Source organism: Dermochelys coriacea, chromosome 23 (assembly GCF_009764565.3).
Source record: "Dermochelys coriacea isolate rDerCor1 chromosome 23, rDerCor1.pri.v4, whole genome shotgun sequence".
In the NCBI taxonomy this organism is placed as follows: Eukaryota; Metazoa; Chordata; order Testudines; family Dermochelyidae; genus Dermochelys; species Dermochelys coriacea.
The window spans coordinates 11827446-11844135 of record NC_050090.1 but is presented as its reverse complement, the minus strand read 5'-3'; the positions used below and the strand labels follow the sequence as shown (position 1 = coordinate 11844135).

The 16690-nt window shown below is 45.6% G+C and overlaps 1 protein-coding gene and 1 long non-coding RNA gene across 3 annotated transcripts in view; one reads left to right on the top strand and one right to left on the bottom strand.

Moving 5' to 3' along the window:
* LOC119846933 overlaps window positions 1–16690 on the top strand; it is a 323834-nt gene that overhangs the window by 150215 nt on the left and 156929 nt on the right. The window lies entirely within an intron of this gene.
* Window positions 4330–12073, bottom strand: LOC122457250. 2 transcript variants are annotated; one of them, XR_006276725.1, is made up of 4 exons: window positions 11285–12073; window positions 9391–11099; window positions 8337–8435; window positions 4330–4865 (listed from the first exon to the last, which is right to left on the bottom strand). It is a non-coding gene; the product is annotated as an uncharacterized LOC122457250 (long non-coding RNA). The 2 variants fall into 2 exon arrangements; XR_006276724.1 differs by having other exon boundaries at window positions 8337–11099.

Below are 16690 nucleotides of genomic sequence, written 5' to 3'. Positions count from 1 at the left end.
AATGTGATAAAACTACTATATGCCTTCAATACCCAGCGTCCCCTCTGCAGTAATCAATAGTGCTGTGGCTGGTCTGATTCAGTTCCTGTCGTGTTGCCATGAATGCCTCGTTCATTCGCTGCTCCAGGCAGAGAGACCTTGGCTGGACCTGAAACTTTCCCAGCTCCTTGGGCAAAGTTCTCTCACACATATATTCTGCCTCAGTCACAACAAGAGGGCATTGACCAGGACACAACAGTTTAGACTGCTGCTGACTGGGGTCTGGGAAAGAATCCCCTCTACCATGGAAACACTGAGGGAACCCCCTTAGCATCACAGAGGTCAAGGCCAGAAGGGACCATTAGATCATCTGTCTAACCTTCTCTCTAGCTAGGCTTGGCAAAATTCGATTTTTATTTTGTTATAATTTCGATGGATAATATCAATGTTTATTTTAAGCATTTTGTTTTTCAGTTTTTATCTACCATAGATGTTGAGATTAAAAAGTTAAAACTTTTTAACCATGAAAACGCAAATTGCAACATCCTATGTCAAATGAACAAACGAAATAGCCTTAAATCAGACTCTAGGAAATTCTCCAGCAGCATTTTTCTTACTTTGCCTCGCTGTGAATTTCAGTTATTATCAATGGAAATATTTTATCTTGACTTTGTGGTTGTCTGGTGAAATAGATGTTCATCGATGTTTACTGATAAAAATCTAATCCTTCCAAGCCTACGTATAGCACCGTCCACAACAGCCATCCAGAGCCCTGCTCAATATACCCGAGAGCAAGAGAGTCACTTTCTGAACCCCTGTGTGGGGGTGGGCCTAACTTGGTAGCAAATTCTGGGGAAAAGAGGAACTTCCCAGCTGGGGGTACTGAAGAAGCCCCACCGGTTCAGGGGCAGGAGATTGGAGTCAGCCGAGGAGAAGGAATGGATCCCACCCCTATTTGGTGTGGGACATGATCTGGGCTTGTTGAGCTCACTGCTGTCTCTGGCCGTGTGGCATAGTGAGGTTGTAAAGCCGAGTTTTTTCCATGACTTTGGGTATGTCTTTGCTACACCGTTAACCCTGGTGATTCGCACCCAGGTTAAGCTAGCCCAAGAGTGAGCATCCTCACAGCAAAGCCCTGTGCCCATGTTAGTATTTCTTCATGCACACTCTAGGATTCTTTCCCCATCAGTTGTGGAAGAACTCATCTGTCCTTCAGGGAAAGGTGTTGGAGGATATCAGTGCTCAAGTGATGGAGAATCCATCACCATCCTTGGGAAATTGTTCCAATGTTCAATTACCGTCACTGTCAAAAATGTATTTCGAGTCTGAATTTGTCTAGTTTCAACTTCTAGCCATTGGAGCGTGTTAGACCTTTCTCTGCTGGATTGAAGAGCCCGTTATTAAATATTTGTTCCCCATGTAGGTACTTATAGATGGGATAAAGGCACCTCTGAACCTTCTCTTTGTAAAGCTAAATAGCTTGAGCTCTTTGAGTCTATCACTGTAGGGTGTGTTTTCTAATCCTTTAATCAATTATGTGGCTCTTCTCTGACCCCTCTCCAGTTGATCAACATACTTGCTGAGGACTGAGGGTGAACTGTAGTGAAGACAGCCCCTCTCAGTGTCCCATGTACCCTACTTGAAATCAGGGGAGGTGTTTCTGTTAACAGGCTCTAGATTTTAGCATTCGGCGTGGATCTGAAGATAAGGTGTTCTTCATTGAACTTCATTGGAGCCCATGTCTTTTGGGTTTGTCTATGTGGGATGCGGGGCAGGGTGAGTGCCCCGCTTCATGGGACCACAGTTGGTTCAGGGAGTTAAAAGTATGAGCCCGGAGTTGGCTGCAGATACAGAGCATTCAATTAGCCGCAGCACTGCCCATGCAGGTGGCTTTCCTAGCAGCAGGGAATGACCCTGCAAGGTTCTAACTGATTCCTTCCTGTCCATCCTCTCCTGTCCCAATTCACACACACGCTTCCTGGGCAGCGGGTCTGGACAGGCCACAGGCTGCGCTGTGGGGCTGAAGAGAGTCAGGATTATTGAATGGCAGGATCTGAGCTCCCTTTGCCAGTCAGGGAAGTCTAGACTCAGATAGGGGGCTCGACAGTTGCAAGTCATAGACTTTAAGGCTAGAAGGGACCATTGTGATCATCTAGTCACAGAACCTCACCCACCCACTCCTGTAACGGACCCCTAACCTCTGGCTGAGTTACCGAAGTCCCCAAATCATGATTTAAAAACTTCAAGTTACAGAGACTCCACCATTTACACTAGTTCAAACAGCAAGTGACCCGTGCCCCATGCTGCAGATGAAGGCACCCCCCCCCCCAGGGGCTCTGCCAATCTGACCTGGGAGAAAATTCCTTCCCAACTCCAAATACCCCAATCAGTTGGACCCTGAGCATGTGGGCAAGACCCACCAGCGAGACACCTGAGAAAGAATTCTCTGTAGTAAGTCAGAGCCTGACCCATCTAGTGTCCTGTTTCTGGTCATTGGAGATATTTGCTACTAGCACTTGCATTTGGGCCAGATGTCATAGGCAATCTCATCACACCATCCCCTGCATAAACTTATCAAGCTCAAGCTTGAAGCCAGTTATGTTTTTGGCCCTCACTGCTCCCCTTGGGAGGCTGTTTCAGAACTTCACTCCTCTGATAGAAACTTTCATCTAATTTCAAGCCTAAATGTGTTGTTGGCCAGTTTACATCCATTTGTTCTTGTTCCAGGATTGGTGTTTAACTTAAATAACTCCTCTCCCTCCCTGGTGTTTATCCCTCTGATGTAGTTATAGAAGGTAATCATATCTCCCCTCAGCCTGCATTTGGTTATACTAAACAAGCCAAGCTCCTTAAGTCTCCTGTCCCAAAGTAGGATTTCCATTCCTCTGATCATCCTAATAGCCCTTCCCTGCACGTGCTCTAGTTTGAATTCATCTTTCTGAAACATGGGAGCCCAAAACTGTGCACACTATTCCAGGGTGAGGTCTCACCAGTGCCTTGTATAATGGTACCAACACTTCCCTATCTCTCTACTGGAAATACATCCCAGAATTGCATTAGCCTTTTCATGGCCGCAGAATGCCGCATTATTCTGTATCTCTTTCTCAGATCTGCTCTGTAAGGCCTTGCCCGTGACTGGTAATTGGATTTTGGCTCCAACATGCCTAAATCCCTTTTGAAAATTAGACTTAGGCTCCTAAATCAATTAGGCATTGCAATGCTGAGCACAGCAATACCTTAATACTTCTAAAATCTGCATCTAAGTGGCTTAGGCTCCCTTAAGCCCTTGTCTACACATAAAAGTAGTATCTTTTATACATAGTGTTCCTATGCTTTCCTTATGCCTGGGCATCCCTTGACTGACTCAGTTATAGGAGTGTCATTTTCATGACATATTGCTGAAGAGTTGCTTTCATTGTGGCGGTGCACATCTCCTGGGATAAACTGTATAAACTGTATAAACTGGGAGGAGTGGTAGATACGCTGGAGGGGAGGGATAGGATACAGAAGGACCTAGACAAATTGGAGGATTGGGCCAAAAGAAATCTAATGAGGTTCAATAAGGATAAATGCAGGGTCCTGCACTTAGGATGGAAGAATCCAATGCACCGCTACAGACTAGGGACCGAATGGCTCGGCAGCAGTTCTGCGGAAAAGGACCTAGGGGTGACAGTGGACGAGAAGCTGGATATGAGTCAGCAGTGTGCCCTTGTTGCCAAGAAGGCCAATGGCATTTTGGGATGTATAAGTAGGGGCATAGCGAGCAGATCGAGGGACGTGATCGTTCCCCTCTATTCGACACTGGTGAGGCCTCATCTGGAGTACTGTGTCCAGTTTTGGGCCCCACACTACAGGAAGGATGTGGATAAATTGGAAAGAGTACAACGAAGGGCAACGAAAATGATTAGGGGTCTAGAGCACATGACTTATGAGGAGAGGCTGAGGGAGCTGGGATTGTTTAGTCTGCAGAAGAGAAGAATGAGGGGGGATTTGATAGCTGCTTTCAACTACCTGAAAGGGGGTTTCAAAGAGGATGGCTCTAGACTGTTCTCAATGGTAGCAGATGACAGAACGAGGAGTAATGGTCTCAAGTTGCAATGGGGGAGGTTTAGATTGGATATTAGGAAAAACTTTTTCACTAAGAGGGTGGTGAAACACTGGAATGCGTTACCTAGGGAGGTGGTAGAATCTCCTTCCTTAGAGGTTTTTAAGGTCAGGCTTGACAAAGCCCTAGCTGGGATGATTTAACTGGGACTTGGTCCTGCTTTGAGCAGGGGGTTGGACTAGATGACCTTCTGGGGTCCCTTCCAACCCTGATATTCTATGATTCTATGATTCTATGATTCCTCTCCAGGACTGGTGTAATTAAAGCAGTATAAAGGTTCTTATACCCACATTGGAAGGGAAATAAGCTATAATGGCATAATGCATCTTTATACCTGTCTAACTGCACGCACACCAGGGGTTGCACTGGGATCGCTATTTCAGTTTTAAAAAATCACGCCATGCCCCTCCCCCAACTGGCATAATTTTTACTAGCGGGAGAAGATGCTTGAGGTAATATCTTTGATTAAACCAACTTCTGTTGGTGAGAGATAAGCTTTCGAGCTTTGGGCAGGTCTACACTATGGGGTTAAGTAAACCTAAGTTACGCAACTCCAGCTACAGGTTGACTTACTGCGGTGTCTACATCGCGCTGGGTTGATGTGAGAAACTCTCCTGTCGACATACCTTACACTTCTCGTTCATGTGGAGTACTGGAGTCGACAGGAGAGCTATCTGCGGTCGATTTAGCGGGACTTCACTAGACCCGCTAAATTGACCTCCGGTGCATCGATTGCCACAGCGTCGATTCTCGGTAAGTGTAGACATACCCTTTCACGGAGCTGTTCAGAAGAAAAAGAAGACATTGTATAAGCTCAAAATCGTCAATTTCACCAAATGCTATTATATCACCCACCTTGTTTCTCTCATATTCTGGGGCCAACACGGCTACAGCAATATTGCAGACGATATTTTTTACTAGCACATAATCTGGCTGTAGGCCAGGTTCAAGCCACTTGGGCACTTTAGAAAATATTACCCCATTAGAGCGTGGTTGAAAAATTCCCAAATTGCATTTTTGACAGAATTATTTTCTCCCTGTGGAAAGTCAGATTTCCTCAACAGTTTTTGGTTGTGAGTTTGTTTTGTTGTGTTTTTGTTGTTTGTTTTGTTGCTGGAAAATATTTCAGTTTTGAGGCTTTTGGTTTTTCTACAAAAACCATCACAACAAAACCCCATTTTCCAACTGGACCAGACATTCTGATATTGGTTTAAATGAGGCATATTCAGTTAGGAATCAGCCTAACCTAAACTTAATGATTAAAGGAGTAGAAAGCAGGTTGTGTAGTAACAGATTCATGGAGCTTAATCTATTTAGCTGAACAAAGAGAAGGGGTGACATGATCCCAGTCTTTAAGTACCTGCATGGGGAACAAATATTTGACAATGGGTTCTTCAATCTAGCAGACAAGGTCTAAGAAGATCCAATGGCTGGCAGTGGAACACATTCAAACTAGAAATTTTTAACAGTGAGGGGAATTAATCATTGGAACAACTTGCCAGGAGTTGTGATAGATTCTCCATCGGTGCCATTATTAACTCAAGATTGAATGTTTTTTGTTGTTTTCTCTTGTTTTTTAATTGATCTAGATCAACAGAATTATTTGGGGGACGTTCTCTGGCCTGTGTCACACAGGAGGTCAGACTTGATGACCGCAATGGTCCCTTGTGGCTTTGGAATCTTTGACTCTATAAACTGTAATAAGATCCTCTGAAACTGGCTTTGCTCTGGTTTAAAAATCATCCTTTTAGTTTATTCCTAGATTTGGGGGCCAGAAGTGACCACTGTGATCATCCAGTCTGACCTCCAGTGTAACACAGGCCAGAGAACTGCCCCCAAATAATTCCTGTTTGAACTAGAGCAGATCTCGAAAAAAAACATCCACTCTTGATTTTAAAATGGACAGTGATGGAGAATCCACCATGATCCATGACCGCTGGTGAGAACTTCCCCAGGGATATTATATCCACCACTGGGAATGTAACTGCAACTGAAGTTATGTGACTTGGAGTAGTCTAGTAAATAAAGCACTGGATGTTGGTGGTTAGGAAAGGAAGGGGATGGACACGATGACCTCTCCAGGTCCCTTCCAGCCCGACATTTCTGTGATTCCGTGGGAGCGGTATGTTGGCAGCAGGAGGTTTTGATTGTGAAGCGAAGATCGTAAAACTTCACAGACAGTAAGGTTACGACTACACCACAAATAAAGACCCAATGCAGCCTGGGTCAACTGACTCAGGATCGCAGGGATCATGCTACCTGGATCATGTCTACCAGTGTAGACATTCAGGCTCAGACTGAAGCCATTGCCCACATGGTAACTTGAATGTCTCCAGGAATACGTCTTATGTGGATTGGAGCAATCCAAGATGCATTGTTCCTTAAGTGCTTCTTGATTGGGCACTTAACTTTGCAAATTCCTTTCTCCAGGAACTGACCAAATGCTCTACTAAGGTTATTTAGAAATCAAGCCAGTACATGGCCAATATTCATAACTTCGAATACAAAACTGATACATGCATACAAATAGATTAATAGATTCAGTAGATCATAACCTTTACATAGATATGTTACATGGCATATGTAGCATAGAACATGAAATTCCAGTTATGTCATATATATTCATAAGCATATTTCCATAAAGCCTTATAGGGGGCACCGTCACAGTGACCATCTAGTTTAACCTCCTGTATAGCACAGGCCAGAGAACTGCCCCAAAATAATTGGATGTTTCTCTAAAACATCTGCTCTAGGAATTATTTTGGGAACATTCTCTGGTCTGTGTTATACAGGAGGTCAGACCAGATCATCACAATGGTCCCTTCTGGCCTTCGAATCTTTGAGTTTTTGTTTGAATTGGAGTTGATCTCCTAGAAAAGCACCCAGTCTTGATTTAAAAATTGCCAGTGATGGAGAATCAACCACAGCCCTTGGTAAATTGTTCCATTGGTGAATTACACTCACTGTTAAAAAAACTTATACCTTATTTCCCATCTGAATTTGTCTAGCTTCAACTTTCAACTATTGGATCTTGTTTGACCTTGTCTTCTAGGTAAGTATTGACAGGGATCAAGTCATCCCTCAACCATCTCTTTGTTAAGCAAAATAGATTGAGCTCCTTGACTCATGTTTTCCAGTCCTTTAATCATTCTCATGGCTCTTCTTTGAACCCTCTCCAATTTATAAAGATGCTCTTTGAATTGTCGGCATGAGAACTGGGTACAGTCATCCAAAAGGAATCACACCAGTGCCAAATACCGAGTAAACAAACTTCTTTACTCCCTACTTAAATCCCCGTTTATGCATCAGAGGGTACCCTTCTGGAAGATGCTTTAGCCCAGGAGCGGGCAAACCTTTTGGCCTGAGGGCCACATCGGGTTTCGGATATTGTATGGAGGGCTGGTTTCGGGGAGGCTGTGCCAGGCTGTGTATCTGCCCCACCTTGCTTCTCGCCCCCTGATGGCCCCCCCCGCCAGGGCTCCTGCCCCATCCAACCCCCGTGTTCCCTGACGGTCCTCCCAGGACCCCTGCCCTATCCACACCCCACCGCTTCCTGTCCCCTGACTGCCCCCTGAACCCCTGCCCCTGACTGCCCTCCTCCACACCATCCAACCCTCCCTCCTTCCTGACTACTCCCCCTGGACCCCTGCCCCCATTCAACCCCCCCCGCGTTCCCTACCCTCTGACTGCCCCGACCCCATCCACAGCCCCACTCCCTGACCACCACCCCAAACTCCCCTGCCCTCTATCTAACCCCCCCCCGGTCTCTGCCCCCTTGCAGCACAGCACAGAGCACTGGTGGCTGGTGGTACTACAGCCACGCCGCCCAGAGCATCGCAGCTGTGTAGTGTAGTAAATTGCTCTCTGTAACTGCTGCCAGTAACAAGTTCCTACGCGGAGCAGTTTAATACATTACACCGGCAACATGGCGCACTGAGGATGTGGGAGAGGGAGAACAGCAGGGGAGGGGCCGGGGGCAAGCCTCCTGGGCCAGGAGCTCAGGGGTCGGGCAGGAAGGTCCCGCGGGCCCTAGTTTGCCCACCTCTGCTTTAGCCGAACACAAGTTATTGGAATTAATGCACGGATAACTGGGTGAAATTCTCTGGCCTGTATGTAGGCCGTCTGACTGGCTGCCCAAAGAGTTCTCTCTGGCCTTAAAACCATTGGTGAATCTATGCCCCCTACGTTGTGCAGTCATTTACCTGAGACCAAAGTGTGCAGAATAAATACTTTGGGAATATTTTACATTCACCTTGCACAAGGCAACATGTGACTAAGAAAAGTCAGTCCCATGGAGACCAATCAGAGTGGAACTTCCCCAGGGCCATTATAACCACCACTTGGCGTGTAACTGCAATTTCATACAAGAAACTTTTAATAGCCCCTGATGTAGCTAATTTGCTGGCTGCTTCTCTGGGAGTCTCCAAAGGCCTTGCTCATCCCCTTGATGTTTATTTACGCTTCCCATCATGAAATGGCTGGGGACGACTCGTGTTTTAATAAATCCCGGTGCAAGTGGCTGCAATCTTGCATCATTGTTCCTGGTGTGCCAGTGTGCTGTTCCCCCACAGGGAAACGTCTCTGCGCAGAGAAGTTGGTGATATGCCAAAGAGATGATGAAATCCAAACACTCTCCATTCCAAATGTCTATTCTCAGTGGGCTGGAGCCGGGGCTTGGATCAAGGTGGGTTTAGGCTGTGTTATTGTGAATCGAAGACATGTATGAAAAGACCGGGGGAGTGATTCGGTGAAAAAAATGTAGGTCAAGTTAGCTAGGTTTTCAAGACAGCTCTTCAGCTGGTGTAAATCAGTTTACCACTTTTCATTTCAATGGAGCTATTGCTGATTTACCCCAGCTGGGATCTGGCCCCATAGAGTGGTGGCCGATTTACACTACCTGGGAACCTGGACCCTTAATGTTTATAGCAACAAGCAAACAGGTCACGTCACCAGCAAAGGGAACAGAAAGCTGCCCAGGTCGGATTTCACCACTAGTCCTCTGACCTCTATGTGTGGAACCTGCCACTTTCACACCCACCCCATCATGTGTATTCCCCTGATTATGGGGAAGCTGAGTTGAAGCTGTTCTCACGTTCACCAGAGGCCAGATGGGCCTCCTCCTACATGGCCTCCTTCGCCACGTTATCTAGGCACCTCATAAATGTCAATGAATTTATCCCACAACAAGCAGTCAGGAAGGCTGGGGAAAGTGAGTCATAGGTTTATGGAGTCCCAAGTTGACACAGGGAAAGTGTGGAAGAGCTGGGAACTGAATCCGCCTCTCCAGGCTTAGCGTAGTGTCTTACCCAGCAGGAAGGCTTCCTCATGTTTGCAGTGAATCCAGATCGCAAGAGGCATTTTCATAGCTGGGCCTCTATACAGTGTATTTTGTGGCCTGCCTTACAGCAGGTGTTGCTGGTGAGTCAGGATGGTCAGAAACTGGGAATTCCATCCTGCAGGAAATCTGACGTTTCTATTTTCCCCATTCCAAACTGAACGAAAAGCCAAAATTTTAAGATTTCTCACGGCCGAAAAATTCAGAAGAATTTCCATTCAGAACCATCACGGTGACAGCAGCGAATCATTTCAGTGAGATAAAAACATTTTGTTGCGGTGTCATTTTGTTGACGTTTATATGACAGTAAAGCGTTAAATATAATAGATTGGATAACCTATGTGAACATATAATATTAAAATATTAATTGTAATAGAATAGCAAACAAATGGAAGGAATGCTGACAAAAATATTTGTATATATAAATATAAGATTAAAATTAGTATTTTACTAGAATATAAATGTTGAAAGAAAATGAAGCAAAATGATAAAATTCAAAACAGGCGTATGATTAAAATCAGTATTTTAATGTAAGTTGAAGTGTAATTAATGAGGCACAAGCAACAGTAGCCGATTAGCCACTGGGCCAAAGGGGCCTCTCCAAGTACTCAGTAAGTGGCTAGTGGTGCATAGCTCCCCTGCTTCAAGGAGGCCCCATCTGCAAACTTTCTGCCCCGAAGAATAATTGTGCTGAAGAAGCATTTTATGGGTCCCCCTCCCCCATCTGCTCTTCTGATTGAAGAGACGGTCTCCTGGCAACGTGGCCCCACATTAAGGTCTTTGGATGGTTTAAAAGCAAAATGTTACTGACCCAAAGTCCAATAGATTGGAAGTGACCCATTGGGTCACTGAGTCTAGCCCTTGCTAGTGAAGACAATCCCATCATATAATTCCTTTCAGAAACTATTAAACTCCATCTTCAAAGCAGTTAGCCTGTTTTCCCCCCACTCCTCCTATTTGGTGGCTATTTCAGAACCTCCCTTCCCTGAGGGTCCTTCTCATGTCCAGCCTCAGTTTACCCATGGCCCATTTATCCCCATTTGTTCCTGTACCAACTGTGACAAAGTGGGACGTTCTTAATGTTTCCTCTAAATACTGTAGGGGTGCCTCAGTTTCCCCTATGCATTTCTTAAGTCTCTAGGTGGTGGGATAAGGGAGTGTAATTGTTGCAGAGCAAAGGGCCAGGGTACATAAATGGCCGACACTCTGTCTCCTGGCAACTGATGGCCTGGGCCCTTCATCCCTGCAAGGTGAGAGCTAAAGGGTTGGAGAACAAAGGAATCAAGTGACTTCCTGGCCCGGAAAAGGGACAAAGCCCAGGAGAGGAGGAGGGGCTGGAGGGTGAGTCAGTTTGGGGCTGGCTGGGAACAAGAAGTAAAGTGCAGACGTGGTTGTCTGGCTCACTGCCCCCCAAAATGAACCCGGCTGAGGGGTCCTGTTCTCTGTACCTACAAGCTCTGTCTTAGACCATGTTCCTGTCATCTAATAAACCTCTGTTTTACTGGCTGGCTAAAAGTCACGTCTGACTGCAAAGTTGGGGTGCAGGACCCTCTGGCTTCCCAGGACCCCTCCTGGGCAGACTCGCTGTGGGAAGCGCACAGAGGGGCAGAGGATGCTAAATGTTCTGAGATCAGACCCAGAAAGGTGGAAGCCGTGTAAGCTTTTTGCCCTGAAGGCAGTCTGCTCACAGAGAAAAAAAGAAAAAGGAGTATTTGTGTCACCTTAGAGACTAACAAATTTGAGCATAAGCTTTCGTGAAGCTCACGAAAGCTTATGCTCAAATAAATTTGTTAGTCTCTAAGATGCCACAAGTACTCCTTTTTCTTTTTTGCAAGTACAGACTAACACGGCTGCTACTCTGAAACCTGCTCACAGAGAGGAGACTTCACCAGAGTCCTGCCTGGCTTTGTAGGGAGCAGTTCCGGAGCATCACCCAGGGACTCCATGACACCAACATTGTCCTTCAGCTTCCATAACTCTTCTGCCGCCCTATTGTTCAGCCCCTAATGTATTTATGGAGAGCAATCAGTTCTCCGTAAGTCCTTTGGGGTAGGGACTGTCTCTTGTTGTATGTTTGTACAGCACCTGGCACAACGGAGGCCCAATCTGGGCGGAGGCATCTCCACACTGTGCCGTCCTATCAATGAGGCATAACAAGATCCAATGGCTGGGAGAAGAAGCCAGACAAATTCAAACTAAAATAAGGCATGCATGTGTAACAGTGAGGGTAGCGAAGCTTTGTGGCAAATTCTCTGGCTGGTGCTACGCAGGAGAGATGAGATGATCACGAAGGTTTCCTGTCGACTTAGCTCCTGCCTTTCAGGGAGGTGGATTGCCAACGCTGATGGGACAGACCCTCCTGGCAGCATAGCTAGTATCTATACCGAAGGATAAATACATTTAAAAACGTAGGGTTCTCAGATACTGCGGTAAAGGGGCCAACGAAGTTCCCCATCACCATTGCATCTGAGACCTGAAGATACATACCATTTTTTCTGAATTAACAGACTTTAAAGCTGAAAGGGATCATTAGTGCATCTAGCCTGAGCCCCTGGATATCACAGGCCATTAAATTTCACTATGTCACCCCAGCATTGCGTCCAATAACTCCTGTTTCACTAAAGTATATCTTCCAGAAAGGCATCCAGTCTTGATCTGAATCAGCGCCCAGCTCAAAAGCAACTGACTGAAACAGAACCAGGACAAGACAGAGAGGACTTTGGCAGGGAGAGGGTGAGTTCCTGATAAATAGTTCTTTCGCCATTGGAGTTCTGTACCATAGTCCACTTTAACCAGTCAAATACCTGTTACCGTCCAGGGAAATAAGCCAGGAACTATAGGAGAAAGGATATTGAGGAACAGAGAACCGCTCTTGGATAAACCCAGTTTGAGCTTAATGCACAAAGAAAGTTTTCTCTTTACACAAGTGAAGACATATACTTTACCATGTTCTTGCACAGAGAAGATTCATAGAATCATAGACGATTAAGGTTGGAAGATACCTTTAAAGATCCCTGAATTCTCCAAACCAAGGGCGCATCTTCATGAGGAAAAAAAAATGTGTCCTTAATTTAGCTAACAGAAGTTCACAAGGATTTTACATCATGTTATTTAATTTGAGTTAAGAACACACCTTTTTTCTCCCAATGCAGACACAGCTTTAGTAGCTAAGGGCTTGAGAAAAAGGGCAGATAGGTGTGAAAGTTGCAGACAATGTTAGATGCATCCCTGCAATACATAACAAAGTTAAAATTAGAGCTGTGTGAATAACTTTTTTTGGTTCACTGGCAGTTCCAAAAATTAACCTCAATTTTTTAAATCATTCGGAGCTGACCAGAAACAATTTTTTTTTTAATTTCAGCAAAAACGTTCAAAAAATAGTTTGACCCAAAATGAAACATTTTGTTTTGATTTTAAGCCCTTTAAAAAACAATAAATAAAAGAGTGAAGGAAATTTCTAAAAAAAAAAAAATCATTTTGAATCAAAACACTATTTAAAAAATATTGAAACAAAATATTTTTATTCTGAATGTTTGGAGGGGTTGTTTTTTTTTTGGAGGGTTTTTTTTTATTTTTTTACCAAAACAACAAACTCAAACCAAATGCCTAAAATGTTTCAGTCAACCAAAATCTGCATTTGTTAGCAAAAAAAAAAAAAGTCTCATCCAAAACTTCACCTAGCTCTAGTTGAAACTTTCACTCCCCTTGAGATTTTGACATTTGCAGAGTTTATCTGGGGAATTTAACCAGCTCATGAGATTCATTCTGAAGCTATTTTGCCATAGAAGCTCTGTACCATAGTCCACTTTACCCAGTCAAATGCCTTTTAGTATCTGGGGTCATGAGCCAGGAGGTATAGGAGAAAGGATATCGAAGAAATGGAGAACCACTCTTGGATAAACCCGAGCTTAATGCACAAAAGAAGTTTTCACTTTACACAATCTACCTGGGGTTGAATTGTAAAAATCACCATTTCATAATCATTGGCTGAGACCAGGAATGATCACTGGGTACTTAAACCTTCCCCCCACCCCCACCCAAAAAAAAAAAATCAAAGAAATATTAGCTAGGGATATTTACATTCCCCTCTATAAATTCTGGATCCCAGCTACCTCAGTACCGAATCCCCCTCACTGAGCCATGCACTCAGGTACACACACACGGGGGGGGGGGGGGGGGGACAACATAAAGAGAAGCAATTCCCAGACTTCAATGCAGAGAATTACATCCCAAACAGGCTAGTGTAATAAATTCATCTGCTGTAGCAGGGTCTTCAGCTCTCTCATTCCACTTTGCCCAGAGTGCACTCCAGAGACGGGATGAGAGCCCGGGGGCTCTGTATGTCCTCCAGCAGCATCCATGCTGCTCTGACCTCCCCAGAGAGACACGTTCAGACTCTCCATTTCACAGGAAGCAGTAATGAAACCTCCCCTTGATTTTCCATGTGTCTGAGCCACATAACTAGAGCCTGATCCAGAATCTGTTGACTTCAAACGGGTGACTGGTGATTGACTGCAGCGGTCTTTGGTTAGAAATCCAGCTCCTCATCCCTTTCATAGAGCAGTTTCTTGCCGGCTGGCTATGGCTTTCCCTCAAGGATTCTTTGTCTGCCATTAGCAAGTGTTTTGGTCAGTCCTCCCCACTTAGATATTGGGGTCAGAGAGAGCCCCATTGCTCTTACCTCCACAAACAGGTGGCTCTTTCAGAGCCCAACAATTTCACCAGCATGTTTTCAGCAACACGTGCCCATCGCATCATTTCCCAGGACTCTGAACATTCAGGCTGGTCTGCCATGGGTTCCACTCATCCATTCATCACACAGCTGGCTTTGGTCAGTACCTTTGGTGTATTATTGTGTCCCTGATCTCTAGTCCATGGATTTCCTCTCCAGCCCATCACACTCAGAGCCAATGGGGAAAAGAGGCTCCGACCTTTCTTCTTCCACAAATGCTGATAATAATCTCGTATCTGCAACTTCTTTTATTGCAGACTCCAGCGCTCCTCCAGCCGAAAAACAAGGCTAGAATTGGATCACTGAGATAGACAGTGCTGGTAGCAGTAAGCAAAATCCACCTCTGTGTGGAGAAACCAGTACGAGCCCCAGCATCTGGCTGGACCCAGACCTACGCAGGGGAAACACACACACACACACGCGCACTCTAGGGCAGGACAATAGGCAGATTGTGGGCCAAATCCAGACCATCAGACACTTTTGAACGGACCCTGAAATATTTTAATTTACTTTACCATTATCATTACTGATTTTTTTTTATTTTCTTCTCTGGAGTCTGGACCTTGACCAGGAAATATGGACCTTGACAAAATAAATGGACAATTCCTGTTCTAGGGGAACTTGGCCTCCACCCCCCTCTGCCCCCCACCATCCACGTGGCCTTAGAGGAAAACTGCAGAGAGGAGCCAGCCAGCAGGGGGCAACACCAGCCAAAGCCAGGACTTCTGGTCCTTCAGAGAACAATCTACAGCTTTAACCGGCCTGTCCCTGCCCTCTGCTGATCAGCTTTTACTCCAGGCTGCCTCCTCCTCCCTTCTCACAGTCTCTTCACCTCATCTTCAGTCCATACTTGCCCCTCCTTCCCTTCCTTTCAATTGATCCCCTCCAACCTCCCTCCCAAAAAATCATGGAAACCCCCCCCCCGCCACACACACACACCCTTGTAGGCATCTTTCTTGTAGATTTTGCAAACTTCTGAGACACACAATGGTCAGCCAGGGAGCCAAATGTCTCCTACCCACTGCCTGAACAAAACCTGTTTATCACCTTCTGATGTCCACTCTTAACTAATGCACCTTAAGAACCTCAGTATAGAGACAAAAAGAAAAGGAGTACTTGTGGCACCTTAGAGACTAACAAATTTATTTGAGCATAAGCTTTCGTGAGCTACAGTGCACTTCATCGGATGCATCGGAAGTGAACTGTAGCTCACGAAAGCTTATGCTCAAATAAATTTGTTAGTCTCTAAGGTGCCACAAGTACTCCTTTTCTTTTTGCAAATACAGACTAACACGGCTGCTACTCTGAAACCTGTCAGTCTAGAGACAGATCTCCTTACATATCATCCATTTCACAAAATGTAAGATGACCAGAGCATCACTGGCTCTTTGCAGAGACCTCACGCACCACGCTTTGGTGCACTATTAGATAGACGATAGACCCAGGAGATCCCTGGAAACCCCGCGTGTCCCCTTATACCCTCTGGCTGTTTGCCTCAAGGGGTCTCTGGGTCACACCTCTCTTCTCTGGGTCACACCTCCCTTCTTACAGTATGGGCAGCCACTGGCTGTTAATAAGCATCCATTCAGAGCTATTTTGCCTGGGCCGTGTATCAGAGCCCACATTTGCTTTGCCCTTAATATGTACAATTTCCATAGGGGATTCTTGAAGTGCGATGCACCAGCCTTCCTGTTCTTCGCTCTGCTAGTGCAGTATCCTCCCCCCCGCCCCCACCCAGTGCCTGTCCTGTCTGTTCAGATCATCAGCTGTTCGGGACAGCTCTTCTACTACTCAGTGTCTGTGTCACACACTGGGTCCCCATTCTCAGCTGGCCAGTGGGCACTACCCTAATAAACTAATTAATTTTAAAAAAGGCCTGTCCTCCAGGTAAATCCAGCTTACACCTTCAGACTAAGACTCAGACAGGGCAACGTCATTAGGTTGCTGCCTCTCAGCATGCAGGTGGAATTTCGCCCGCTGCCATCAGCACCATCTCAGAGCCAGTGGTGCCGGGATGGACTTTCCTAGGGTCATCGATCCCAAGGCCAGAAGGGACCACGGGGATCATCTAGTCTGACCTCCTGCGTAGCACAGGCCAGAGAATCCCTGTTTGAATTAGCGCAGATCTTTTGGGGGGTGGGGAACCATTCAATCTTGATTTTAAAATGGCCAGCCATGGAGAATCCACCACCAACCTTGTTCCCATCGTTCATCACCCTCACGGTTAAAATGTTACTGCTAGTCTGAATTGGTCTGGCTTCATCTTCCAGCCGTTGGATCAGGCTGTGACCAAGTCATCCCTCAATCTTCTCCATATTAAGCTGAACAGACTGAGCTCATGGGGTCTCTCACTATGAGGCAGGATTTAGGATCCTTTAATCATTGTGGAGGTTAAGATTTTGTTACAGTTATTTTTAGTAAAAGTCACAGACAGGTCGCAGGCACTTAACACAAATTCATGGAAGCCTGAAACCTGTCTGAGACTTTTACTAAAAATAACTGGGGGGGGGGGGGAGAGGAAACAGCTCCAACTCCAGGA